Here is a 27,839-nt window from a genome sequence, read left to right on the forward strand (position 1 = left end):
CTAGCACGAGCCTTGTGGATCAGAACCTGAAGGCCACGTGGCTGTCCTGTAGGTAACGGGTAGTCATTGGCAAGGATGTGGCTGTGGCGTCGAGCTCTAGCACATCGCTGGTAGGTGGCACGGGCTTCAAAGGGGTCCAAGTTGGGGTCGTGATGAGGCAAAACTGGGTGGAGCGGGTGGAAAGAACATCGCTCGCCAGGGCGCGCGCGGCCTCCTTGGTGGAGTTAACGCAGTGCCCTGGCACCCAGTCTACCCGAATTTGTAGTCCTGTTGTACAATATAGCCTTCGGGCAAGCGTCTTGATGGACGCACAGATAGAATTCTGATAAGGCACCCGGCGCAATGCGCGGAATGCCTCCTGGCTGGCTGTGAAGATAGTTGCATGAGGCTGGTTGGTAGGCCAGTGAGAAATTTGAAGTTGTCGGACAGCCAGTAAGATCGCTTCGAGTTGGAGGTGGGTAGACAATGGCGCTGTTGGATATTCTTGTTGACAGGCGGCTTGAAATTTCGAGTGAATGGCCGCTAATCCGGCAGTATTCGTGATGGGGTCCCAAGTGGCGTCGGTGTAAACAGCGCTATGTGGAAACCGCTGCGTCATTTCAGATGTGCGTCTGTGTTTGTTAGAGTGGCGAAGCGTAGGACCGGTGACTGGGAGTGGCTTTGGGTTAACGACGATGAAGTCGTCCCATGGGGGAAGCGGCAAAGCGATGGGATGTTGTGGTGCCGCGCATTGTGGCAGTAGCGCGAGTAGCGCACGGCCGGCGAGAGTGGATGCTCGTAGGAAGTCGTGGCCCTTCTGGCGGGTTCGGATGATTTCTGTGAGAGGAGGGAGTTGAGCGTGCTTGTAGAGCTCCTCGAGTTTGGCATGTTTTGGAAGGCCAGTGATGACTCGAAGGCTCTCCCGAAATAGCACCTCCAGCTGCTGCAACTGAGCCTTAGTGAAGTCGAAGCATACTGCCCCATATATCACTTTGCTCTTACAGTTGTTTCCGTTGTAGCCCCTCCTAACCGGTTGCTTATGCGTTTGATTATGTGAAGCTGTTGGTGCCATGTTTTCTTTATTTGTTCAAGCCACACACTGCAGCCGCCATCCTCAGGGACAGGGATGCCAAGAACTTTAACCTACTTTTCGGGGGACGGCTTAAGGAGCGATCGTACAAACTGAAAAGTGTAGGCGTCCTTCTGTTGCTGTGTGCCACCAAACACCACGTATGTGCTTTTGTCGGGTGAAGGCTGCATACCAGTGTGTTTGAGGGCGTAGGCGAGAGTGTCGAGTGCAGTTTGAATATGTACCTACACTTGCTGTTGCGTCAGGTCTGTCTTACGGGGGTCAATCCAAATCGTAATGTCGTCGGCATATGTAGTACTTTGAATAGCATCAAAGCATCCCATCCTAGCGTCCTTGGGATGCTAGCCGCGGAGCTCTGAGTGGCTTCAGCGTTGCGGTTCTCTGGTTGTATTCATCATCTTCAATAAATAAATAAATAAATACAATGTTTTCAAATCTGTAAGGGCTACAGTTACAGATAACAAGGCAAGGTTACAACGTAGTCTACAGTTACAGTAAGCCCAGTTAATTTATTGGGCTCATTGGTGTGTGACTGGTCCTGCCACCGAATACACAGCATCCTATTGGGGTCTACCTTTTTACCACCTTGATAAAAAAAGGTCGCACCGACGCAAAAGTTAAAATCTGAACCATAGTTTTCTAAGTTGTTATTCGTTTTTGCGAGCCACTTACTTCTATTCATTCATTTGCGTTGGAAACATTATCGGCAAAAACTGCGATGCCAAAAATCTCGCCTTTGGTTACCTAGCTGCTTGTCGATGCAATGACAAGAAAACACAACAATGACTTGCCGAATGAGAAAAAATATTGTGACCTGACCATTCCAACGAGGGCGCCGCCATCTTGCGTGCGCAGCGCCCTCTCGTAGCTGGCCGATTTGGTGGCTTGGGTGCTTGCTCCGCGGCGCATGGGCACCAACGGCGGCTCGATGAATTTTGTGTTGTAGCGCGTTGTACGTTCATTTCCGTAAGATACTTTAAATAGGAAAGTTGTTGCGCAGGACCAGTTTAAGCGATCTGGCTTAAACTGGTGGCTTTTTGGGCCGCGGGGGAGCTGAAATTCGCCTCGAGGTGGCATGGTCCGCGGTGGGTAAATGATGCCGTGTCCAACATATGTTTGCAATACTTTATCACAATTTTTTTGTGTCGAGTGTTTGTGTCCGGGATAGCGCATAGCGGGATGTTTGATCGCTTTACTGCAAAAACTGATGTTTGTGAAAACGATCTAACCATTATTCCCTCGCCGCTCATGGGCGACAAGCAGAAGCGCGTGTCAGTGTAACAGCCTTGAGGCTTTATATCCCTGCAGGGGTAAATACAGGTAGTTTTGGGTGAACTTTGCAAACATTTGGCACACAACATAGTTTGTATTACATCCTATGGATATATAAACACCATACCCACAGCCACTACGGCCGCTAACTATAAACAAAACTTCCTCTCTCTAGAATTTTGGGCTTCTCTACAGTACAATTTAGCCATGCAACTAATGTACAAAATAAATAAAATAAACAACACAACTCCTGGAGGGCGTCGTATAAGGATTTATTAACCGCCCACCGTTGGGCAACCAGACAAGCGTTCGCTTTTGCGTTGCTTAGTTTGATGTTGCCGACAAAGAGACATCACATTTGGGTTAATAGACTGCAGTCTTGGCTGGAGTGAGAGAGTGAACAACTTTATTTTGCCCGAATGGGGTTGGGGTAAGAAGAGAGGTACAATCCCCTTCAGTATCCCCTCTTCCGCCTTCCACAAAGATTTTCTGGGGAAAGAGACAACCTAGGGAGGTGGTAGTCACTGTGAAAATCGCCAAGGCCAGCCCACGTAATACTTGGAGCTGGGTATGCCGCAATGTGACAGCAACGGTGGACAAGGAATTAATACCATCTGCGGCAGAGGCAATCTTCAGTGACCTATCTTATTTGGGAAAGAAGGTAGAAGAATTTTCTGAAACTACTCCAAAGTAGGTATACAGAAAGAGCTCAGCAGAACAGAATTGCCAAAAATCTTGCATGTTAAAGCACACAAGCAACTCAAAAGCTCTTAGTCTGGCCCATTTAGTTACATTTCATTAAAATCATGTGTAACTTAGTGGTAAACCCGCACCCGCGGTGCCTACAGAGCCTACAGATGCCTACAGTCATGGCAAAGGAGCAGCTGCGCCAGGACCACCGTGATCAGGGCGCACACTCCAGAGAGGGGAAAGGCGGCCGCGTGCCGTGACCGCTGCATGCGAGAGTACGTTTCCCCCTCGCCCGATGGAATGGTTTGGGAAAGCTACATTATCATCCAGACTGAAGCCAACATCGAGTGAATAAGGTATCTAGGAGACGATGGCGTTCGCAGCTTTTTTACACAGAGACGGAAAATAGTTCGCGTAGAAGTACTTTATATAGGCATTTGCAACCACTAGCTTACCGGAGATCCTGAAAGAATACTTTATAAGTTCTAATGAGCGTACCTTTATTTCCAGTCACACACGTAGCTTTCGTTGTTACTTCGGTTACGGCACTCAAGCCTGCCATGGGAAGCTTAAGTTTGGGAACTGTGACGAAAACGTTTAGGCTTATTACATAATAAACAAATAAATGACAAGCCGTCCTATCTGCAGATTATAAAAACACAAACCCTGCGCACTTCAAACCGTGTGCACCTTTCCAGAACAAAACTGATCGGCACAAAATTCCCTGAAGCCAACACTTTCCCTGAAGCGCAACCAAGACATGTTTTTTGCCGCTTTCTATCTGGGGGCCGCACAAAGGGGTTTGGGAAAGGTCATTGGGAGATGCATTGCAATATTGCCTATGTGACGCCTTCTCTGCCCTTTCCACGGACCATTTATGGCCGCTTCTGCCACACAAGCAGAAGCAGACGCCGTTGCTCCACCAGAAAGTGTTTGGGATTGTACAGCACACCTGTACGTTGCCGCACTGTTCACCGAACCTGCGCTTGGTATTGCAACAATGTGAACCATCGGGAGAAATGCAACTTCTTTGTGGCTAAATGCTTCGGCTACCATAATTCCTGCGAAATAAGACATCAGTAATGCGGGAGCAACTGGAAAACCTCCGATATTTTATGCACTGCCAATGCCCTTGTGGTGCTCATAGCTGCTCTTGCCTAGTGTACCAAGTGGGGAGGGGGGGACGAATCACAAATCTTTCGCTTCATAGAACCCTCACACGTCACAAGACAACCTAGCAGTGTCGGCGCCTTTAAAGTTTCTGTAGGAATATGGGTGCCGCAATACTTGTAGATATTTGTTTTAGGCCTCAAGTGCGGAAAACACAACTCTCTGACTTCAGTGGTTCATATTGCACATGATTGTGTGAACGGACTTAGGCCTAATCTGCAAACATTCGTATCAGATATTTTTATTATACAACAGACAATATATTGCACACATAGGAAAGTTCACTGGAACGTTAGGCCTGCTGAAGAATGCCGATCATACATGTACTAACTGCAAAGATGTCAACCAAGTATATAAGCGCCTTGAGGAAACGCATTCAAGTGCACCAGAAAACTCATGCTCAACCAGGAAGCCGTATGTAGGAAAAGAAAGACACCTGCGGTTACAATTTAGGAGGTACCACAAACGTAGCATAAAACATATTCTCTCTGAATATTGTCACGAAGCCAAGATCGAGTTTCGGTTCTTCTTCGTTTTCGATGTCCCTATAAGCAGAGAATTAGACAGGCCTTGGTGATTACTTATAACGCTGAAGTCTCGAGACGACACTGAACAAAATTATAGCTATCGAAACTTAGGATTCTTGATGGTGTCTTGGGTAGCACGTACAAAAATGGCGAAGCCGGTCACTTCCTTTCGTTCGTGATAGGGTGCTAGATTCCCGTTTGTGTGGTAGAACCTCTGTAGATAGTTAGTGAAACAAACTTGAGATTTTCTTTGCTTAAACCGCGCAATTCCTCTTGCGATTGAGACACCGCCGTTAAGAAGAAAATATCGGTCACTCTAGGTGATAGCGCCAGTGCCAGGAACAGCATATTCACACTAGATGCTAATCATCAATGTTGCACTTGGTGTGGGCTTAGGTGAACTTGGGCGATCCTTTCAGCACAGCGTTGTTTGAGGCTTGGCTTGGTCGACATGGCGTCATTGGTGGAGGAACTCAAGGACTTGGTTGGCAAGTTAATAGTCACGTCTCTTCCGTCCAAAAGATATTCCGGAGAATAACACCACGGGATCAGTTTAAAGTATGAAGAAAAGACCACCGTACGTGGTGCCATTTACTGTGTTCTATTACACGTGCCATTTCGTGTGACCGATCAAACGTTCTGGTGTGGTGATACGAGAACCATGTCAGCTCGTCGGATTTTTTCTCCAGCTTCGTGGTGAGAGATTCGCTCCTCACAGAGTAAAGTAAGATAATTGGCTTCTGTATTTTTGAGTGCCTTTTCATCAAAGCCGTCGTTAAAAAGCATTGCACTGACGACGTTTTTCTCGAGGTCGTGTGCGTTTTGGCGCGGCATAAACACTGTGGGTTGATGGTGGGCGGCTAAGCGCTGTCAGTGTCATCGTCTCATAAATGACTGGCTCGGACACGTAAGCTTGGCATAGTACCGTGTGGCTGTCATCATTTTCGGAGATCACCGTAGGGGCGAACTCAGGTGGTCTGACTGTGGCTGCATAGTAAATTTTAGTCTGCGGTGCGCCGTTGTATTGTTGGAGAGTTTGATTTTTCACAGCAGTGCAATTTCATCACTAGAAGCATCTGCTTTTATGTTCCGCTTCGAGGGCTGGGAGACCTTTTAGGTACGATTTAGCGTTATTGCGGTGGCTCGGCGATAAGTGTAGACGGGTGGCATTTGAAACGTGCTGGACCGCGACTGGTGTCAGAGCGCGGCTAATCTATCTGACTCCGGCGTTGGGCAGGCGTGCGGGTGGTGCGCACACGGCGAATCATCGCAGGCCAAGTTTCCTGTAGGGGTGGGGAATGTAAATGTGGCCTGCTCACGGCAATTGTTGCCCAAAGGGTGATTAAAGGGGGTTCGTCGCATGCCGGTTTTCCTTGGTGTGATTTAGCACCTTGCAGTAGCAACCGTTTCCTGATTCGGTGTGCGGGGCTGAACTTGATGATCATGATGGATGGATGTTAAAGGCGGAAGGCCAACTGCGGTAAAGAGCACCAATACAGTTCAGCCGTGGGTAGGGTATTTTGACTGCTGATTTTCTTGCTGCCTCTAAAATGAACATTCACATTCAACGCGAGAATCTACTAAGCCCATAAAAACACGCCAGAGGAGTTCTCTGCCCACGCCATACGACTTTAGGTGTTCTTGAGGAATTTTGATGGTTTTCAATCATTTCTGCTGAGTGACGGGAGAAACCAATGTGAATGTTTCTAAAACGCCAGACTAAAAATTGAATAGCCATTGAGTTTAAATTTGGGATTTCTGTGGATCCCGCGTCTCTGCGAAAATACGACGCATGTACTTTTTGTAGAAGCATAAAACCATTTTGATCTGTAGCGAGCCAGATTATTAACGCTGAGCGTGACTGTGCGTTCGGAAACGGGCAGACTTCTCAATTTGGAAAATATGTGCACATTGTCTACATAAATAAAGCAAGAGATTGTTCGATGCAGTGCCTTCCCCAATGATTTCATTTTCACAATAAAAATGCGCAACCTAATGCTCCGCACTGAGGCACACTGTTCTCTTGTACATGAACTCTCGGAGGCGCAGAGCGTACTCTCACAGTAAAACTTCTTCTAGACAAGTAGCTATCGAGAGTATTCAACATGATAGCTGATAGTCCATATGACTTCACATCTATGAGGATACTGCGGCTGTGTTCTCATTGAAACCAGGCTAACACACTCGTACAGCACTTTCAACTTGTGTCCACTACAGCACACTACCCAAACACTTTCATACAACACGAAACATCTGCAGAGAAAAAGCCCTTACATGACAAACACTAGTCAAAAACACGTTACAAATCTGAATTTATATTCTTTGAGTTGAGGGCTGTCCTGAGCACATGTAAAACTTCAGCTCCAGGCCCAGATAAGATTACATGCATCGAGATACAACACCTTCATTTAGAAACTCTTCTAACACTACTCCACCTATGTAACAAGTTATGGCTTTCTGGGAAGATTGCAAACTCTTGGAGGAAGGCTAGAGTTTTAGCTTTCCTGAAGGACAGAAAAAACCCTTCCTCTCCCACTAGATATCGACCCACTGCCCTGATCATCTGCCTGTGCAAGCTTATTCAGATGATGATAATCCGGCGGCTCGTGTACTTTCTGGATAACAATGCTCTTGAAAGCTGCCAGGCAAGCTTCAGGATGGGGTGACCTACCAAGAATCAACTTGTAGTGTTGAAATCCAACACAAAAGATGCATTTGTGCCTTGCCGTATTTTTATATATTGAAAAAGCTTACGATACAGCCTGCCGGGACAGCATCCTCAGTACCCTTAGGTCTTTTGGTTGCTAGGTAACATGTTGAACACCATTTCGATTTACATGTCTATAAGGGCATTTGGTGTTAAGGTTGGGTCATCCCTGTCCGGGTTATATGTGTAGGAAAATGGTGTTCCGCAAGGTGGGATTTTGAGCTGCAGATTGCTTATAGTTAAACAACCTCGGAGGGCCATTGCCATCAAAAGTTTCTGGTTCTATCCATGTAAAGGATCTTCAAATGTCCTTTCAAGCCTGTAACCTCTCAATTTTCAAACATCAAGCACAGCTTATTGTTAAGAACCTGCTGGCTGGGCACACGTTAACGGTTTTGAACTGAACCCGGGAAAAATTACACGTTGAGTTGTCCCGCAAGCCTGGTATTTAGGCTGGCCTGGAAAATTCCCTAACCTTCCATATATTTTTCTAAAAAAAGGAGAACAAGTTTCTCGGTGTCATGTTTGATGAAAAACTTTCGTTCGTTACACACATGAAACAACTTAAACGTAAATGCCTGAAAATACTGAACATTCTGAAGGTCCTCTCCCACCAATCCTATGGGGCAGACAAGGAACTCCTAGTCCGTGTCTTTACCACCTAGTTGGGTCTCGGTTACAGTATCGTAGTGTCGTGTATGGCTCAGCATCAAAAACAACACTAAAATGCTTGATCCAGTGCTCCATTTGGGCGTTCGCCTTGTGTCAGGTGCCTTCCGCACTAGTCCGGCACAGAGGCTACGGTGAATGTAACAAATGGTGCCTGGAACATCGGCGAATGTACATATATTTATTATATGCTTTGAAGGTTTCATAATTGAATAACTGCGCTTTTAAACCTGTCGTCAACAATTCATCAGGAATCCAGCTTCCAGCTGGTGCACTTTATTACCAAGGTGCGGAAATTAAGATTGAAAAGCGTTACCGACATCCTCGCTCCCTGCGCGGCATTTCAAAATCTTTGGGTGTTTTTTGTTTTTGTTTGTGCAAGTAGAACGAGGTCGCCTGTATCGCCATTACAAGCCAAGAGACTTTTATTTCTGCGAACTACGTCTCTGATCAGCGACACCTTATCATTGCGACCACAATTTTCTGTAAACCGAAGTTTCTCGCGTGTATCGTGCACGGAGCGCGAGAAGTCTTCGCTAATGGAAAAGTTAGAGCCTAGGAGTTTAGTGCATTCTTTGAAAATCACGCTCTTATCGGGTAAGAAGGATAAGAAGGACATATTAAAACTTGAACGCGTACAGAGGAAGGCCGTAAGATTGAACACAAAGGGACGGATTCGCCGTCATCGATTATGAAAGATGATAACATTGCTACATTGGAAACACGCAGGAAAATAAGCCGGCTGCTTTTACTTCACTAGTTTTTTCAGGAAAAATTGCTCTAAATGGGACCAATGTTATCCAACCTGCTCTGACACGAAAAACAAGGCACACTGCTAAACAAGCCCTAACCCCTATTTTTGCGAAGAATAATTTATATAAGTATAGTTTCTTTTCCAGAACGGTGAGTGAATGGAATGACTCTCTACCAAATGTTGTCATTGCCAATAATTTTTTGCAAGAGTTGCAACGCTTCTTTAGTGATTTGTAGAAACAGCAGTTTTGTCGGTGCATGCAGCAGTTTTGTCGGTGCGTCGTTATTAGGGTGCTATTACATTTTATGCTGTTTTCTTTTTCTTCAATCTTTTCTGTTGATTTATTAGGTTATGGTTTGTTCGTTTTGTCTTCTGAATTTTATCAAGTTTACGCTCCTATGTTCTCAGTGTTGACGATGGTTCTGTTACCTGTTTTTGTTTTGGCATTAACTCTGCCCATTGTAATAGCGTAGTCCACTGCGATACTCTTTGAATTAATACTGTTTATCATTGTTTACGTAATGCGCCTGCTGCCAGGGCCAAAGAATTGGCCTGCTGTATTGATAAATTATTATTAAATGAATATATATATTTAAAAATAAATAAATAAATAAATAAATAAAAAATAAATAGACAAATTATTATTCCATTAGAACTAGTATTATCGTTTCGTTCTTTGCTTCCTCGCTTGGTTTAGGGTGGCCCAAATGGCGATTTCCTTTAAATGCTGGCGCTCGTTCATCTACAATTTCCTAAAATATTCCTTTTGCGACTTCTTTTGCATACATTTCGTGGTTTCTTCTGGTTGTTCCTGCAAGCCGCAGATAATAAAATCCCATCGACGGCTCTGCTTTTCCAAGTCATACACTTTTTTTGTTATAGCGGCAAGGTATTTTTTTTAGCTGAGAAATTTTTGACATGCAATCAGACACTTGCTTTTCCAAAAAGTTGATCTTCTCGAGCTTCTGGTTAATAGCGTTGAGAATCTCGTATTTGAATAATTTTACTTCTTTATTTCTGCCATATCTTCCACAACAGCATTCAGCTGAGCTGATACAGACACTTTTTCAGGGCCTTAATCTCTTCAATGTCGCCACTCAGAAGCAATTGAAAACGAAGTAGTGCAGAGAGTTTACACATGTTATGAATGGCCGGTGGGTCGGCAGCAGGAAAAAAAGACATACGTCATTTTGAAACATTTGTCGAATCGTTTGCTCACCTAGATAAAGAACACAAAGGCATTCGTGATTGGAATCATGTGCTGCTGCAGTGCAAACTGCTGGTCGGCCCGTCAATCCGCTGTTGCATAGCGCAGTAACCGCCACGGTAGTCAGTTTCTAAGGCGTTGCTCTGCAGAGCAGAAGGCCGCGGGCTCGATTTCCAGCCGCGACGGCCGCTTCTTGATGGAGGATAAAAGCAAAAACACTGGTGTGTTCGATACTGCCGCGCACGTTAAAGATTACCAGGTGGTCAAAATTAATCCGGAGCCCTCCACTACAGCGCGCCTCATCGCCCGTGTCGCGTCCGCCCGTTAAACCCCAGATTGAATGCGTATAGCTAAGTGCGCCATACAATCGCCGTGCCGGTGGCGGCTCTTGGGCAGTACTCGTGAAGTGACGTAGGCAGGCTGATCGGCACAAGTCATGCTGGCCCCAGTCTGAGCAGCGGCTCCTACGGTGTGACCCAGGCAGAAGATGCTTCGATCGGTTTCACCGGTGTACCAGCAGCTAACTGGATTAAAAAACGCAAAGGGTTCATGAACCATCCTTAAGCTGCTGCAGTGCCCATGAGAGTGGTAAGCAGATTGTGGAAAAAAACGAAAATTAGAAGAAATAAAATTTTGTCAAAAATTGACTAAGAAAATATCAAATTTCCATCTTTGATATCGCCCGCAAAAAAATAAATATAAAAATTCCGCAAAATAACGTCTAGAATTCGAAACCAAAAATAAGGAGGAAGGTTAAAAAACTATAAAGGCCTGTATTTCCATACAAGTGCCGATGTAGCGGTAGTTCTATCTGAAATGGTTATAATAAGGCAAGTGGATAAAATTCGTCAGAAAGGTTGTAAAAAAAGATAAAAATCAAGATTTAAAAAATATCTGACTAAAATAGTATTATGCATCCTAATCATCTCCCCGAAAATAGGATAATAAACGAAAAGAGGTCTTCAAAAGGACGCCAAAGTTAAAAAATAACAAATGTAGAAAAAGACAAAAATCTGCACAATGCTCTGAAAATGCAAAAAGTTCTAGCTTTCTCGGAAGTTACAACTCCAATGATTGGAATAGCGCAACCGGAGGAGAACCCTAAAAAAAACAAGATAAAACAATAAAATACAATTTTACTTTAACATAAATGATCTGTCAAAATCAAACTTATTAATCTTACACAGCTTACCAAAAACGGAAGACTCAGAACATTCGGGAAAGAAACGTTGAAAACGCAATAAAAGATCGCGTAAACGAACCAGCGCTGCAGTACGCCCCGTATCTCCAAAAAACATACTTAGAGAAGTAACAATAGTAATCGGCATAATTGCATTAATTTACAGCACTGGCGAACATTATGAAAAATCAAGAAACACATCTTCCCTACTCATAGCGAGATTTGTCCGTAAGGAACGTACGCTTGAGTCAAGATCCTCAAAAAATCTATGGATCTGTAAACAAATGCGTGCATTTTTGCCCATATAAAGGTTTCGATGAGAATGATCGACAAATCACTCAATAGTCGGCTGATGCGTCGAGCAGTGCGACTACGTTAGTTCCGTCGATAGAAGGCTGCACATCAGAAGTAGTAGCTTTGATTATTTATGTTCGTCAGGGCGTCGAGGTTCGCGTTGATGATCGGTGGCTACGGTTTTTCGTTGTCGTCGTCTTGTTAACGGATGGTTTCGTCACGTCGTCTAGTCGTCGTGCCAAAACCCTGTCGTAGTGTGGTTTTGTCGAGTCAGCGGCAGATCGGAGCATTAGGCGGCGAAGGGTTGCAAAATTGTATGTTGAGTAAGTCGTTGCGTCGTTGTATAAATTTTCCTATTTCCCGGAAGTTGAACTTCACCTCCAGAAGTTTGTTTCTTTTAGACGTTCCACCTGCAAAGTCGATGTTGCTGCGGCAGCTAGTTGACTTGTATAGACAGGACAAGTGGACGAAGGAAGCGCTGCAGATTTCGGCTGGTGGCCAACAGATATTCGCCAATGTTACCCGGCCTTTGGCCGGGCAAAGGGCGGGATGCATCGACGAAAAAATCTCGTTGGCCAAGTGGATTTTAGGGCAGACAAGGCAGGGGTGGCCGGCACGCCCGCAGCGGTAGCCCAGAGGACGGCGACATCAATTTCGCTCCACGTCGATCTTCCAGGGAGCTGTGGGTGGTACTACAGGTGTTTCGGCGAGAGGCGTTAGACGGCAGTAACAAGGGGCGTGGTAGAGATGAATAGCCGGAGCCTCGTGACAGCAAATGGTAGCAGCGTTTGTCATGGGTACGTAGTCTTGGCATCATTTCGGCGGCGGGAGAGCATGTAGAGCATGCTGCAGCTTTTCACCGCACACATCCGGTAATTCTGCGAATTGAGGTTGCGGCGTTGATGGGAAGAGTTTTGGGAACTCTCAGCGAACAGCGGCACAGGTGGTATGAGGAAAGACATCGGCTAACGGAACAAGAGTGTGGGCCCCTTCGGCTGTGAATATGTTGACTTTTTTGTATTATTGTCTTGTGCTCATGTCTAGTGTTTGCTCAACGATTGCAACTTCTGACTGGGAAACAGCTGTGGTTTTTGCGGCGTGACTTAGGAGCCCAGGGAACAGCTCCTGATTTACACCGCGCGTTAGAAAGCGCTGCTTCTTCTATTCCGTAATGTTATGATCCGCTCACTGGTATTTCCTCTCCATCACTTCAACGTACAAATGAACACCCTCGTTAGTGTGTTGCGTTCATGTTTGCAACAAATGATCTTGTGTTTCCTTCCACACAAGCATAGTGAACATTTTCCGGAGGGATGTTTTGAACATAGGCCAGCGAAAAAGGACGCACCGCAAGGCGGGACTAGGTACCTTGTTGCCTCAAGGCACCTTGTTGCCGCTAGCAGAAAAACGTCATTGCGCTTCGAGGACTGAATGGAGTCAAGCATCTCCATACTGTGGCCATTAATCTCGAGCCGGACTGTAAAATCAGTAGCTGCAGGTCGTTTTCTAACCGCTGAAATCGCTCCACTTCTGTAAGCACAGTGTTTCTTTTTATCCTTTCATTTTCACGATACGAGCTAGGCTGGCTAGGCGCACGGACCTGTTAACTCGCGGACGATGTTTTCTGAAATAGCAATCACGTAGCCACAGTCACGCACACTTCGTAGGGTCCGGAATACCTGTTTGTCCCCGAGTTTCGCTTCCATAGAAACGGTGCTTTATACCATTTTAAAGCGAAGATTTGGTGTCCTCATGGATGCCCTGGTACGCAAGCACGCCGTGCAGAAAATCCAACTTTTACTGACTATGATCATGTATGATCATCGGTGAACTGAATAAAATAAATGTTCCATGCATCCGAAATTGAACCTGGGTCCACTGAGTTATGAAGGCGCGGTCCATCCGATCGCTGCATTTTGATACCTCGAAGCGAACGCCATGCAGCACGTCCCCTACACCCGAAACTCGAACTTTAGCCCTACGGATATCACATCCAAGTGGTTTAACTGCTTTATTGATTCAAGAGGTTTGAAGCGAATGCGCGCCCGCCTGAGAGTTGCTGTGGTATTCTAGAAAAGTTGTGCGCACCCCCAGACCAGCACGTACTCGCTCTGTGGTATTGGCCAACCACAGACTCCATCACCAGAAAGCTTCGAGTTCAACGGTCGCCATCGTTATACTTAAGCCAAAAAGTTACGCCGCATCCCAAGCAAACATGACAAGGATACGACGTGCGTTAGTGCATTCGGTAGGCACTCTCACATAATAAGTCGCAGCCAACAGTTACCCCTGAACCGGAAAGTGTTTAACAGCTGCATCTTACCGGTACTCACCTAGAAGGCACAAACTTGGAGGCATACTAAAAGGGTTCAATTTAAATTGAGGATTAATCACCGAGCAATATAGCGGTAGGTGGTAGGTGTGACATGGGACAAGAAGACAGCAGAGTGGGTCAGGAGACAAAGGTGTCTCAACGAAATGCTATTCGAAATCAGGAGGATTACCTGGGTGTGGCAGTGCATGTAATACAAAGGCAGGATAAGCGTTGGTCATTAAGGGTAACAGATTGAATAGCTACAGAAGGCTAGTATGGCAGATGGCGGCAGAAGGTTAGATGGGAAAATGAGATCAAGTTGGCTGGTCTCATTGGTCGCAGTAAGCACGGAACAAGATAATTGGAGATCGATGGGAGAGGCGCCTGCCCTGCAGTGGGTGTAGAAAACCTTATATTGATGATGATTAGAACAGGAGAACACACAGTTTTCAATGGAGGTTTTCTGTTCCTTTATGTATTTTTGCAAACATTTACCCAATAATATAAAAAATTCTGTGCTTTATTGCGTAGATCGATTTCGTTTGCAAAAAACACTGGCTTCAAAAAACAAGGTTTAAAAATGGCAATTTATTTTCAGACTAGCAATAGCAAGTCTGAAAATCTGAGCTTTACGAACCTTGCTGTAAATTATTTTCATTGTCTTAATTCTAGCAAACTCTTGTGTGAGAAGCAAAGTACAAAAATGAAACACGCTTCTAGTACATGTAAAACATGCAGGCCATTCTTGAAAAAACAGCCCATAAAAACAGCCTAAGCAGGCTTTTATTTGCAATGTTTACCACACACATTTTAATGAAAACAATTTTTGATACTTCTGTTTACTTTGCAGTGCTGGTATAAGAATGGTGAGGCTGCCTTCAGGTGGCTTCAAATTGCAGTGAGGTGTGCTGAGGTGACATGACTGCTTCTTCATGAGGGATCAATGTTCAATTTAAAATTTTATATTTGCACACAGTTCATGGTGCTGCTACTTTTTGGTGACATCGAAGTTCAACACCAGACGCGCGCGAGAAGTCATTTTGTGATCACAACTGCCTTTCTTCGATAAAGTGACAGGCGCACTTGAGTAGCCACCAAGAGACTTGCACCTAATTAAGATGGGGAGAGTATAAGGAAGCCAGAAGCATTGCACGCAGTTGGGCAACCGGGGTAAGTGGGGGTCCATAGTGACCATCTCTGTGTTGCGCGTACACTGGAATAAATCCCCTGGTAGTAGTACCAACAATGTCTTGGAGGGTCGCTTCTACACATTCACACCTCCATTACTAGAGCCATCACGAACTATTCACGGCACACTCAACAGAGCACAACTTCTGTACTCACCCTACCTTTGGTCCACAACAGCATCCCAGCCATCCAAATCAACACCTCTGAATGGAACACCGACACACAGGAAACGGTGGCCATACAATGCCAACCTACGAGTACGATGGCACCCCTGACAGTAATTAATACATATTGGAAACCAGGCAGGGACACCGGATCGGTCGATTAGGTCAAAAGAGTTGCACACGACCACAAACATAGCCACCTGGTCGTTGCTGGAGATTTTAATAGCCGCCACACAGCGTGGGGCTATACGGATTCAAGTCCACGAGGCCGCAAACTACAAGAAGTCACCACACAAGCAAAACTGACACTACTTAACGATATCCTGCAACCCACCCGTATTGGAAATAGCGGTCAAAAAAATACAATGCCAGACCTTGCATGGATCAATCAACCCAAGTAAGCACAGTGGTAAAACACCCAAGAGAACCTGGCCAGTGACCATCACATCGTTGCTATTGAGTTAGCGCCCTTACGGCCAAAACAATGCAGCTGACGGACCAAATTCCAAATAGGTACCATCGCCCTTACGGCTTGGGACAAGGTCCGAGCCCTGCTTCAGGAATCGGAGCCACCAGTCCACAAATAGGAATAGAGCAAACAGATCCACCAAGCCGCCGTACGCAGCACACAGAGCTCACGACGACACGAGAACAGCCGACCGTTGACAATCATCTCTTCGCACTATGGGACCGACGGCTTAGCCTGAGAAAAAAACTCCTCAGAAACAAGCACAACAAAAAACAACGTCGACAACTTCAGGAACCCTCCGACGAAATTCAGATATATTCGCAACAGCTCATCAATGACGAATAGGTGCAATTGTGCGATAGTATGAATGGTCGCCTCCATACAAGCAAAGTTTGGCGCATCCTTAACAGCCTTCTAGGCAATAAGAAAACGAGCCACACCATTCAAAAGCTTAAGCTCCACACAAAAATGACTAATGATGACCTAGCTGAGCTTCTGCTGGATCATTTTTTCCCTCACACCACTACAGTGTCTACTAACAAGCACCCGAAGACGTCACTCCCACAACCATCAACTACGGACATTAATCAGCCATTCACAATTCATGAACTGCAAAACGCCCTACAAAGCATCCGAAGAAATACAGCTCCTGGACCAGACCAAATTACGTATATAATGCTACAGAACCTACCTTACAACCACTTAGAAGCCCTCCTAGGTTACATAAACCAAGCCTGGGAAAGTGGCCATATCTCTATGACGTGGAAAACGGCACATGTAGTTGCTATTCCTAAACACGGTAAATCAACTGATGACATTAACAATTTGCGCCCCATTTCCCTTACCTCCTGCATAGGCAAACTCATGGAAAAGATGGTTCAGGCCCGCATTGAATGGGCTCTAGAAGAAAACCAGGCTTTTTGTTATACGATGACCCGTTTTCGCCGGCATGTCTCTGCCCAAGACACCATACTCCGCATTCATAGAGACATTGTGGAAGTGAAGAGCACTGCCCAAACTGGTATCATAGTCGGGATCGATATAAAGAAAGCTTTCGATACCATCGCTCATGAGCCAATACTCGAAAAAGCAAAACGCAACAAATTAGGACCCAGAACTATCCAGTACTTTTGAGATTTCCTCACTAACCCGCTCGTCAAAATCAAAGTAGAAGACCACATCAGTAATGCCCGCAAACTTACAGCAGGAGTGCCCCAAGATGCCATACTTTCTCCAACTCTGTTTAACCTGGCCATGAGCGATCTTCCGCCCCTTCTGAATGATTTCCCGGGACTAAAACATTCCATCTATGCCGATGATATTACCCTTTGGTGTCACACGGGCTCTCCTGGCACTCAAAAAGAGACGCTGCAACGAGACATAGACGTAGTCACTACATACACGGCCTCTATTAGACTGGTGTGCTCTCCTGAGAAGACAGAATACACGGTTGTCATCAACTCCCGCAAGGCTCACGCAAACGATATCCGGGGACTCATCAGGCTACACCGAAACGGCAAAAAAATTCCGCGAAAACACTTCATACGGATCCTCGGCTTTCACATAGATCAGGACGGCACAGGTACAACCTGGATGAAAACCTTCACTACTCAAGCGAACCCGATCCTCCACATGATAAATAGGGTATCCCGCGGCAAGTATGGTTTAGAGGAACATGAAGGTCGCAAGGTGGTGGAAGCTCTCCCTATCTCACGGATCATGTACGGCCTTCCTTACTACAATCTGACAAAAACTCAGCACACAAAACTCGAAGTAATTCTCCGCAACGCAACCCGTATCATAACAGGCACCCCAAGTTTCACCCAAAATGACCTATTATATGCCACAGGCGCGCTGAATACACTGAGTGAGAAGATTGAAACGCACCACCTCGCCCAAACCCAAAGACTACAAACGTCGCCCCAAGGTCGTCTCATCCTCCTTGATCCGGCCACAACATCTCGCAGCTCCAGCATATTCCACCAGAGCCGCCACCATGGTCATGTCCAGCCAACATAACCTTGAAGCACATACCCAAAAATATGGGTCCAGACCAGGCAAGTCGCCGCGCTGACAGGGCAAACCGCTACAACAGGAAGACATTTCTCCCAGGAACTACGGTCATTTACACCGAAGCTGCGTACAACAAAGACACCAAAATCGGAACGACAGCTTTTCATATCGACGTCCTCTCCGCAGTAGCCCAGTACGCCCCCGCACCGTCGTCGACATCTCTGGAGCTTGAGGCTATTGTAAACGCAATAGAAGCACACCAAGATCAAACAGAACTGGTAATCATCACGGACAGCAAATCAGCAATTCGCAATTTACGGGAGAATCACATGCACCCTCACATGCGCTACACACTCACCAGCATCACACGTAACCACCCCGAGCTTCATACTACTGTGATATGGGTCCTTGGACACGCAGGTGTAGAGGGAAATGAGAAGGCCCATGCCTTAGGCCGAGCTGCTCTCTTTGATCCGGGCACCCCAATACCCTGGCCTCGCTTCTATGACCCAAAAGAGCACCGCCGAGAAATGCATCAGACTCGTAGAAAGTACTTACGGGACGTCAGAGATCAGAGAACCACCCTCCTCTTCCCCCGAAAATTCGCCAGCCCTGACGCTGTCCTCATTCGACGTGCACAAACGGGCACGCTACCAACACAACACATACAACACTACATAGACGGGCTTCAAGGCACACCAAAATGCTAACACTGCGACCAATACCCCAACACACCCTCTGGACATGCCCAAATATACAAAGCACCCTGAGATCTTCCCTGCAACCAAGTCCTGCCACAAAGCGGCCTACTTGCTGGGAGGCATGGGTCACACCCCCTAAGGAGCTTGAAGAGCTCTATTGGACCACGCTGGTGCACCACGTTAAAAACACGCCAGGACTATAGATAGCCAGGACTATAGTCCCTGCAACCTAACCAAGAAGCCGAGCAGTCCTTTGGACACAGGCTTCAAAATAAAGTTTATCTCTGTCTCTCTCTTCATACAAATGGCATCCTAGAACACTTGTGACTGTGCCATGATGACCATCATGAAGGAGTCAGCGACGGTTTTCACTAGAATATGGTCGCGTCAGAGTCATTGCTGACTCTATGTACTGCAGTCACCCATGCACTTCAGTCACTCTAGTATGATGAAATACGCCTGACCCTCTCTAAATAAGAGTCGCGGGACACTGTTAAGAGGGATCCACAAAGAGTCCATTCTGCGCAGGGCAGGTACACCCAAAGAGAGTAAAAGAAACCCCAGTTTTTATTTGCAGTGCGGTTCACTTACAAAAAATTCCCCGCATTTCCCCGAGGGGAAGAATGTGAAAGTTCGAATGCACGAGTTGAATTTGCGCGGTTCGGTGATGTTCGCGAAAGAGAGATCCCACACACACACACAACTACAAAGAAAGATGCATTTATTCACAGAGACCTATTTGTGTTGTCGTTGTACTTGATTGCTAGAGCGGATCTCAGCTTTGAAATTTCGTGTCAGTACTCCTTTAAGCAGGTGCATTAGCCCTTCTCACGCCCGATTCTTGGCCAATCCCCCACGTGGGTATGTGCCATGTCAGCAGCCAGGCAGCGCGCGCCCATCTCACCCCGTTGCCAAAGAAGACGAGGAGATTCCTGGCCAATCCCCCACATGGGTATGTGCCATGTCAGCGGCCAGGCTGCGCGCGCCCATCTCCACGTGCGCGGACATCGCCGGTGGACGCAGGTTCAGGGTCGCTTAATAAGTGCATTGCACTTAAAAGAAAACGGCAAGCGCGTGGCGCGCCACATGAATTGCCGAGAATCTCAGACAGCTGGTACATGTACACTGAACGCATGAGGCGGGAGAACCCGCTCTGTCGCCTGCTACGGCGCTTCACCATGTCGCTCAGATCTTTCGAGTGAAAAGTTTCCCAGTTACCCCAAACTGAGTAGCCCAGCGGAGTGCCGTAGCAGACGACAGAGGGGCTTCTTCCGGGTCATGTTGTCAGTGCGCATGTGCCGGCGGTCTGCGTTTGCCGCCACTTCTCAGCGGCGGCGCTACGTCGAGCGCAGCGGCCGCACGCTCACCGTTTCCCTTTAGGAGTGTACCGCACAGCACTACCACGACTACTAGAAAAAACATGTGTTTATTACGACGCGACAACGTCTTTTACCTATAAACCTGATTATACCAAAGTTAAAATGCTTATGTGTTTTTTCCGTGCAGCACAAGACCTCCGGTCGTCACTTCGAGTTCTCAGCTTGAGTGCGAAGAAATAGTAAGTGTTCATAAAATTTCCGGTTTTCTTTCCAGGAGGTTCTCTGCAGCACATAATGCCTTGTTGTTTATTTATTTATTTATTTTTTATTATAATTTATTTATTTATTTATTTATTTATTACCTATTTATTTATTTATTTATTTTTATTTATTTATTTATTTATTTATTTATTTATTTATTTATTTATTTATTTATTTATTTATTTATTATAGACTGCGGGACACAATTTGACCCAAGCAAAAGAGCATGGTACAATGGAACGAGAAATATCACTAAGAGTGCCCAGAAAACAATTCGCAGTTACCCGGTTCCACTCTGAAAAAGTGCGCTCGAAAACGATAATTTGGATGCGTCGGTTCTCGAGTATTACGGCGTTAGTGCGTTTCGTTGGTGATACAGTATGGGTATTGTGACTAAGATGGCAAGAAAAAGGGATGGATCAAGGGCAAGCTTGCGATTATATAAAAGAGGCAGGAAATCTGGGTGGGGCTCAATCCTAAAGGGAAGATAAATTACTAGCTAGCATTAGCTCAGGAGGGGAGTATCTTCACAAAAACTTCGAATATACCCGCCGAATGGTCTTCTCTTGTATTCTCTCACGTTTTTTGTTTTGTTGAGTACGGGGGTCCCACACGATACTGGCATATTCCACCTGCAGCGTAATGAAAGAAAAATATTCAAAGGGCTTGACGTTTGCCGGGGAATTTCCTAGATTGTATCATGAGAAGTATAACTTATGAAAAGCGGATGAGTAAATACAGTCTATGTGCAAGTTTCATAAGTTGTTTGCGAATATGACGCTTACGTATTTATGGCTCTGAACCTGTTTAAAGGAGCCATGAAGAGAAAACACAAGTTTGGTTCATTCAAAAGATTGTCTCGTTAGAATCATACTGACACCACTTTTAACGTAAACTTCGCTCAAATAAGCTACATAATTAAGAAAAACGGGAATGGTCATGCGACCCACCAGCTCATTTCCCGCCACAAAACCTGTGATGTCACATGGGCTAAGCTCTGCGATTGGCGGAGGCTGGCAGAAGCAGACGCAAATTAGGTAGAGCTTACAAACTAGACGAACGAGCGATTTGCGCTTAACTTTAGGGCACATTCTTTACAAAGCAATAAGAATGATGGGACAAACAGTGGAAGTTACGAAAGCACATGTAAACATAGAAGTACTGATGCGGTCTGCTGTTCGTACTGCGCACAGCATGCTTTGGTTTAGCTGCACAGCACTACGGGGCTTGGGGATGTCTCAGACGACACTGGCCGATTGGCGCCAGCAACGGTGTCTTACGTGACCCCATTTGTCGAGCGAGCACTGTTTCAGGGAACGAATATTTTCACCCAGAACAAAAACAAGCCAGGTTTAAATGCGGGCAAAAACAAACCAAACGCTTGCCACGGTATGGTGGCGCCATCTAGGTTACGGAACGTAAAGAAACGCGGGAACAAACGAACAAACCAACACCGCTGTACAGGGTGGAGACAACCTTTGAACGGTCCCGTGCCGCCGCAATTGGGCAACGGGCTCAGCGCGTTATTCTTTTCGTTTCCCACGAGACCTAGCAACGCGAAACAGACAATATGATTCAAACTTCTTCAGTAAACCGCGTTGCGGCGATAATTTTAGCGCGGTTTTGACACAATGACTTGCTTCGGCGGCGAGCGAGCAACGGAACATGGCGGCGCCAGCGTTACGTGTCTCTACCCTTTACGGCGGATGCGTGAATGAAGGTACTCTAGGCTGCAGAGCGGTCGGTTCCCGTGATGTCACTTGGGACCACGAAAACGCACGATTGAGCGGGAAAATCAAAATTTTAACCTAAATTGTTTATTTTCTCAGTGAATAAAGCACCGTTTGTATCCGGACAAGCGCTGGGGGCACTATAAAACACGAAATCTTTCGAATAAAACCAACTTGCATTTTCTCTTCATGGCTCCTTTAAGACGATCCTAGTTTACACACGTGTTCAAAAGAGTATTTTCATTAGGTTCAGACAAAAATTTAGACTTTTTTTTCCAGATTTACTTCCATTCCCAATTCAACGCACCACTCATAGACGTTGTCACGTTTTGTTGAGTTTACTCTGATCACTATTACCTGTGACTTCTCGAAACAATACACAGTCGTTACCGAACAATCGAATTTGAACGTTAGTATCAACAACAGTTGCTAAATTTTTATATACAACAGAAAAGTCTATGGTCGGAAAACAGTACCCTGTGGCACCACCGTGGTGACAGGAAGGCACCGAGATTTTCTTTCTGTCTATCGAGATTGTCTATGGTATCTACTACAACCTGGAAAAATCTCGTTTCTATTGTTATCATAAACAACGGAGCTGAATAGCACTCGAAGTAGGTACTGGTATAGGCATGTCATATGCAGTTCTGACGGCTCAGCGTGTAGCAATGAATGCTTACACACAACTCTAATGTTTACAAGCCAGCATTATCTTTATGGCAAGAGAAGTCTAGCCATATATTTGGGTCTGGGTTGCGGATACGGTCATTGTAGTTTGGGCTAGGTTTAAGGATTGGCAATGCGTACACTTCTCGGTTAGTTTGGAATGACACCAGGTGGTTTCATGGACGGGTATTCGGGGTTACTCTCAGTTAGGTTGGAATTCACTCGTGAAAATAGCTACTCAGCTGGATTCACCTTAACCCACCTGTAGTTGGGCTATTTTCCCTTAAACTAACCAAATACAAAAAAATCTCCCTTACCTTGCTTATTATACCAGAAATTTTCCTATTGTTTGACTTTCTTTTTTGCCTTGCACCATTGACATATAGGTATCTTCATCATCAATTCCTAATGCATCATTGCTTAAATTTTTTCATTTCGCCTCTCGTCCGAAATAGCTCAATCTGCCGTAAGAAACTTTAAATTTATCTCATAGATCCGAATCTTCGTGGAACCTGCCTCATTCCGCGTTACACTAATATTGTAGCTGAATCCACCCTCCCCGGTTTAATTCATATACATATTTATTTATATATTTGCAGTAACCTTAGGGTCATATTTCATTAGTGAGCGGAGTAGTTGATGCAAAAAAAGTAGCAACAAGCGAAGTAAATGAAAATGGTTACAAAAGCGGCATCCAGAGGTTCATTATACTTGACGAGTAGAACCAGTAAAAATTACACAATTTGGTTCCCTATCATACAATATTAGCTAGTGCATAGCTTATGCGATGGGAAAGAAAAAAATACCATATAATTTTGTAAAGTTCTTGAATTTAACTTCGTAAAGTTTTCTTGAATAATGATGATGATGGTTGGATGTTTATGGCGCAAGGCCAACTAGGGCAAAGAGCGCCAAAACTAGTCATATATGAGGGGTGAAACCTTAAACACTACGAACAGTCAGCAAAAACAAAAGTAAAATCACAAAACGACAATGAGCATGGCTGGTGTATAGGGCCAGGGAGTGATCACGCGTGGTATGAAATGAGGTCTAAAAATAGAACTTCTTCTAAATATTTAAAAACACACTTGATAGAAAACATGGGATCATCAGAGAGGAAAAACGCTGGGTGTGGTGGGACGTGTAGTCTGTATAGCTGTGGGAAGTGTTTGCGTCGTGTTGTGTGAAGTGCCTTGCATGTGATTAGTATGTGCACCACGGATAGGGCATCTCCGCACCTGCTGCACTGGGGTCTAGAAGATCCCGTCAGCAGATACGAGTGCGTCGCATGGGTGTGCCCTATCCGCAGCCTACCCAAGGCGACTTCCGTGTGTCTGTTGCGTGAGTCAGCTGTGTACCGTCCCAAGTGTGGCTTTATTACGTGTAGTTTGTTGTCTGTCTGTTCGTCCCAGTGTGTTTGCCATGTTCTCCGCAGGTGTTGTCTTATGTGTGGCTTGAGGTCTGTGTAGGGTACGGTTGTTATGTCTACAGTGTTCCTGAGTGCAGCAGCAGCAGCCCTCTCGTCTGCCAACTCATTCCCAGCGATCCCACCGTGTCCTGGAACCCAGCAGAGGAGCAGCTGATGCTTCTTTGCATACACAGACATGATAGTGTTAAATACAAGATTAACTATGTGGTTTTTGGGGGGTATATGCGATGACAGTGTGCGAACAACACTCAAGGAATCTGTGTAGATGATAGACTTTGGAATTTGATTTTCAAGTATGTGCCGTACAATCAGCAAAATCCCATACGCCTCTGCTGAAAAAATTGTCGTGTGGACGCTCATGGTTCTGGCTGCACAGCAATTCGGACCATGAGCAGCGCAGGAGACCATAGTGGAGGTTTTAGACGCTTCACTGTAAAATTCTGCAAGTGGGTATTTAAACTGCAGAGACAGAAAGTGCTGCAGTATTGCAGCCTGCGGTACCCGATTTTTGTCAAGTTTCATAAAAGAAAGGTCGCACGACACAGGACGAACCTGCCAAGGCGGTAAACTGTTTGAAAGGGATGACCTGTACACATCCAAAAACAAAGCACTGAGATCCGAGGCTCGCTCTTTCACTCTAAGTGAAAAGGGCAGAGGAACGGATGGGCGATTTACAAAGAGCAGAGATGTGGATGTGTTGTTGAAGACAGGATAAAAAGGATGATTATTCAGCGATGAAATTTGAAAAGCATAAAGCAAGTCCATGTATGTTCGTTGATTCTCAAGGCTCCACTTATTACACTCAACATAAAGACTCTCAGCAGGGCTAGTGCGAAAAGCACCCGACGAAAGACGAAGGCCCAGGTGTAGAACTGGGTCAAGAATTCGCAAGGCTGTCTTAGTCGCCGACCCATACACCACACTGCCATAGTCCAAACGAGACCCAACCAAAGCAGTATACAAGCGAAGCAAGAGTTCTTTGTCGGAAGCATAGGATTGGTGGGAGAGAACCTTAAGTATATTCATTGTTTTGAGACATTTATTTTTAAGTTCCTTGATGTGGCGAATGAATGTGAGTTTGTGATCAAACACCACACCTAAGAACTTGTGCTGCTTGTTCACAGGAAGCGACATGCCATTAAGAGTAATGTCTGGGTCCGGATGGACCCCGCGCTTCCTGGAGAACACAACGCAGGAGCTTTTTGCAGGATTCAATATAAACCCATTCTTGTCTGCCCAGCCGGCAAGCTTCTTGACGCCGAGCTGGACTTGACGTTCGCAGATGGACATATTACATGATTTAAAAGATATCTGTACGTCATCTACATACATGGAGTAAGAAATTGTAGGCGGCAGTGCCTTCCCAAGGGAGTTCATTTTTACTATGAAGAGAGTGCAGCTTAGAACTCCGCCTTGCGGCACGCCATTTTCTTGCACGTGTACCTTTGACAGTGCAGAACCAACTCTGACGCGAAAGGTTCTTTCAGACAAATAGCTAGCAAGGGTGTTAAACATATTACCAGAAACACCGAATGACTTCAGGTCAGTAAGGATCCCATAACGCCAAGCGGTGTCATAGGCCTTTTCTAGGTCGAAAAACACAGTTAAACAGAACTGTTTATGAATGAAGGCATCCGTAATATATGACTCTAGTGCCACAAGTTGATCATTCGTGGGTCGCCCCGCCCTGAATCCTGCCTGGCAGCTCTCGAGAAGGCCGTTATACTCCAAAAAGTACACGAGCCTCCGGTTTATCATCTTCTCGAGAAGCTTACACAGGCAGCTGGTCAGGGCAATGGGTCGATAGCTAGCGGGAGAAGAAGGGTCCTTCCCTTCTTTCAAGAATGCTACAACTATGGCATCCCTCCAAGACTTTGGAATGTGCCCCGAAAGCCATATCTTGTTGAAAAGGTGAAGAAGTGTTACAAGAGTGTCTGTGTGTAAGTTCTGTATCATTGTATATGTAATGTTGTCTGGGCCTTGAGCTGAGGGTTTACACGTGCTCAGAGCACCCCTCAGCTCATGAAGCGTGAACTCGGAGTTATAAGAGGTGGCTGACCTGTCATTGTCATGTAAAGGTTTCTTTTCGGCCACGAGTTTGTGTTTCATGAAGGTGTTTGTGTAGTGTGCTGAACTAGAAACGTGTTGAAAGTGTTGTGCGAGTGTGTCAGCCTGGTCTTCGAGTGTGTCCCCTGTTGTACTGACCAGAGGCAGGCTGTGTGTTTGATGTCCCTTGAGTTTGTGTATTCGTGTCCATACTTTCCGTGTGTCTGTGTAGGAGTTAATTGATGTTATGAATGTACGCCAACTCTCTCGTTTTGCCTCACGGCGCACACGTTTTCCTAACGCCTTGGCCCGTTTGAACAAGAGGAGGTTACTCGACGTGGGGTACCGGCGAAGGATACCCCACGCTTTGTTCTGGGCCTCTCGCGCCCGCCTACAGTCCTCATTCCACCACGGCCTCCGCTGGTTGCGCGGGGCAACAGAGGCGTGGGGAATGGACTTTTCGGTGGCGTCGAGGATGTGCGCCGTGAGGAGTTGGGTAGCTTCTTCAACGTGTAGGTGTCCTATGGATGTGTGGTGTAGTTTGGATGTCTCTGTAAATGTGTTCCAGTTAGCTCGTGCTTCATTGAACCTATTATGGGAAGATGGACTGCTCGGGCCTTTACCTATATACGTTAATGAAGTGGGGAAATGGTCACTGCCATATGGGTCCGTGCCCACACCCCACTCGAGAAGAGGAAAGAGAACTGCGGAGCCAATAGCCAAGTCAAGACATGAGTATGTGTTGTGACCTATGTTATGGTATGTAGGATGTTTATTGTTGAAAAGGCATGCTCCAGAGGATGTAAGAAACCTCTCTATCAGGCGACCTCGGGCATCCGTACGAGAAGAGCCCCAAAGAGAATTGTGAGCATTAAGGTCGCCTGTTAGAATGTATGGTTCGGGCAGCTGGTCAACCAGCGCCTCGAAGTCAGAACTCAAAAGTGAAACATCAGGAGGAATGTATATGGAGCATACCGTTATCAACCTATTAAATATTATTAAGCGTATTGCTACAGCCTCAAGGATAGTGTTCAAGGTGACAGGGTGGCATGCTAAGGATTTCCGGACGATTATGGCCACACCGCCAGAAGAGTGTGTGCAGCCATCCCTGTCTTTCCTGTATACCAGGTAACTATTCAAGATATTTGATTGTTTAGAATTCAAATGCGTTTCCTGAACACACATTACACTCGGCTGATTGGTATGCAGAATCTCGTACACGTCGTCAAGATTATTCAGAAGGCCTCTGCAGTTCCATTGAACAATATTTTCTCTTCCCATTATTTAGTGTGAGAGCTACTGGAGTGTGTATGTTTATGTGTCGTCTTTCGGGGCTGTGACTCTTGGATTGGGCTTTTTGGGCGGCCTATCTGTAGGCTTGGACGTCGGAGGCCGCTCCTTGCGCTGCGTTGCAGGCAAGAACGGCACGACGTCCATCTCGTCGTCCGATGTCCTGGGTGTGCCCGTGGAACCGGGCCCCCCGGACTTGGCCCCCCTTCGGGGGCCCTTCGTTTGACCCGCCACCGCTGGTGGTGTCGGAGGCACCAGAAGTGGCACGGGCGGTGCGGTGGCGGTGGGAGCCCGTGCGGGGCTCGTGGTGTCCATGGCACACTCCAACGCACTGGACGATGGGGACGCACGGACGGGAGCGGCACCGGCCCCGACAGAAGAGGTTGCCACCACAACCGCTGCTGCCTGAGCAAGCGGCGTGGTGGCGGGTTGGGCTAGCAGAGGCAACCCAGGGGGGGGGGGGGGGGCAGGGGCGGGACCAAGTCCGACTCTCGGTATTGGGTGCCCGCCGAAACAAGACGCCGCTCCGCCCCCCGGCGAGCTGCGTCGGCGTACCTGCCCAGAGGGAAGCAGGCGAACCTCTTCCGTGCCTCTGAGAAGGAGATGTTTTCGTTGACTTTCAAGGCAATGATCTGTTTTTCTTCTTTGAACTTTCCACAGCTCCTAGAATAGGCAGCGTGTGGTCCCTGGCAGTTGGCACAGGTGAAGTT

General features: G+C 46.2%; 1 long non-coding RNA gene across 1 annotated transcript in view; it reads left to right on the forward strand.

Annotated features, from left to right (window-relative positions):
* Window positions 1-27,839, forward strand: part of LOC144165086 (uncharacterized) — a 73,939-nt gene that overhangs the window by 19,580 nt on the left and 26,520 nt on the right. The window contains exon 3 of the long non-coding RNA XR_013321350.1: window positions 19,895-19,946. This is a non-coding gene — a long non-coding RNA (uncharacterized LOC144165086). The remainder of the gene's footprint in view (window positions 1-19,894; window positions 19,947-27,839) is intronic.

This window comes from Haemaphysalis longicornis, unplaced genomic scaffold (genome assembly GCF_048455015.1).
Source record: "Haemaphysalis longicornis isolate Haplotype H1 unplaced genomic scaffold, Haemaphysalis longicornis Haplotype H1 scaffold_14, whole genome shotgun sequence".
In the NCBI taxonomy this organism is placed as follows: Eukaryota; Metazoa; Arthropoda; class Arachnida; order Ixodida; family Ixodidae; genus Haemaphysalis; species Haemaphysalis longicornis.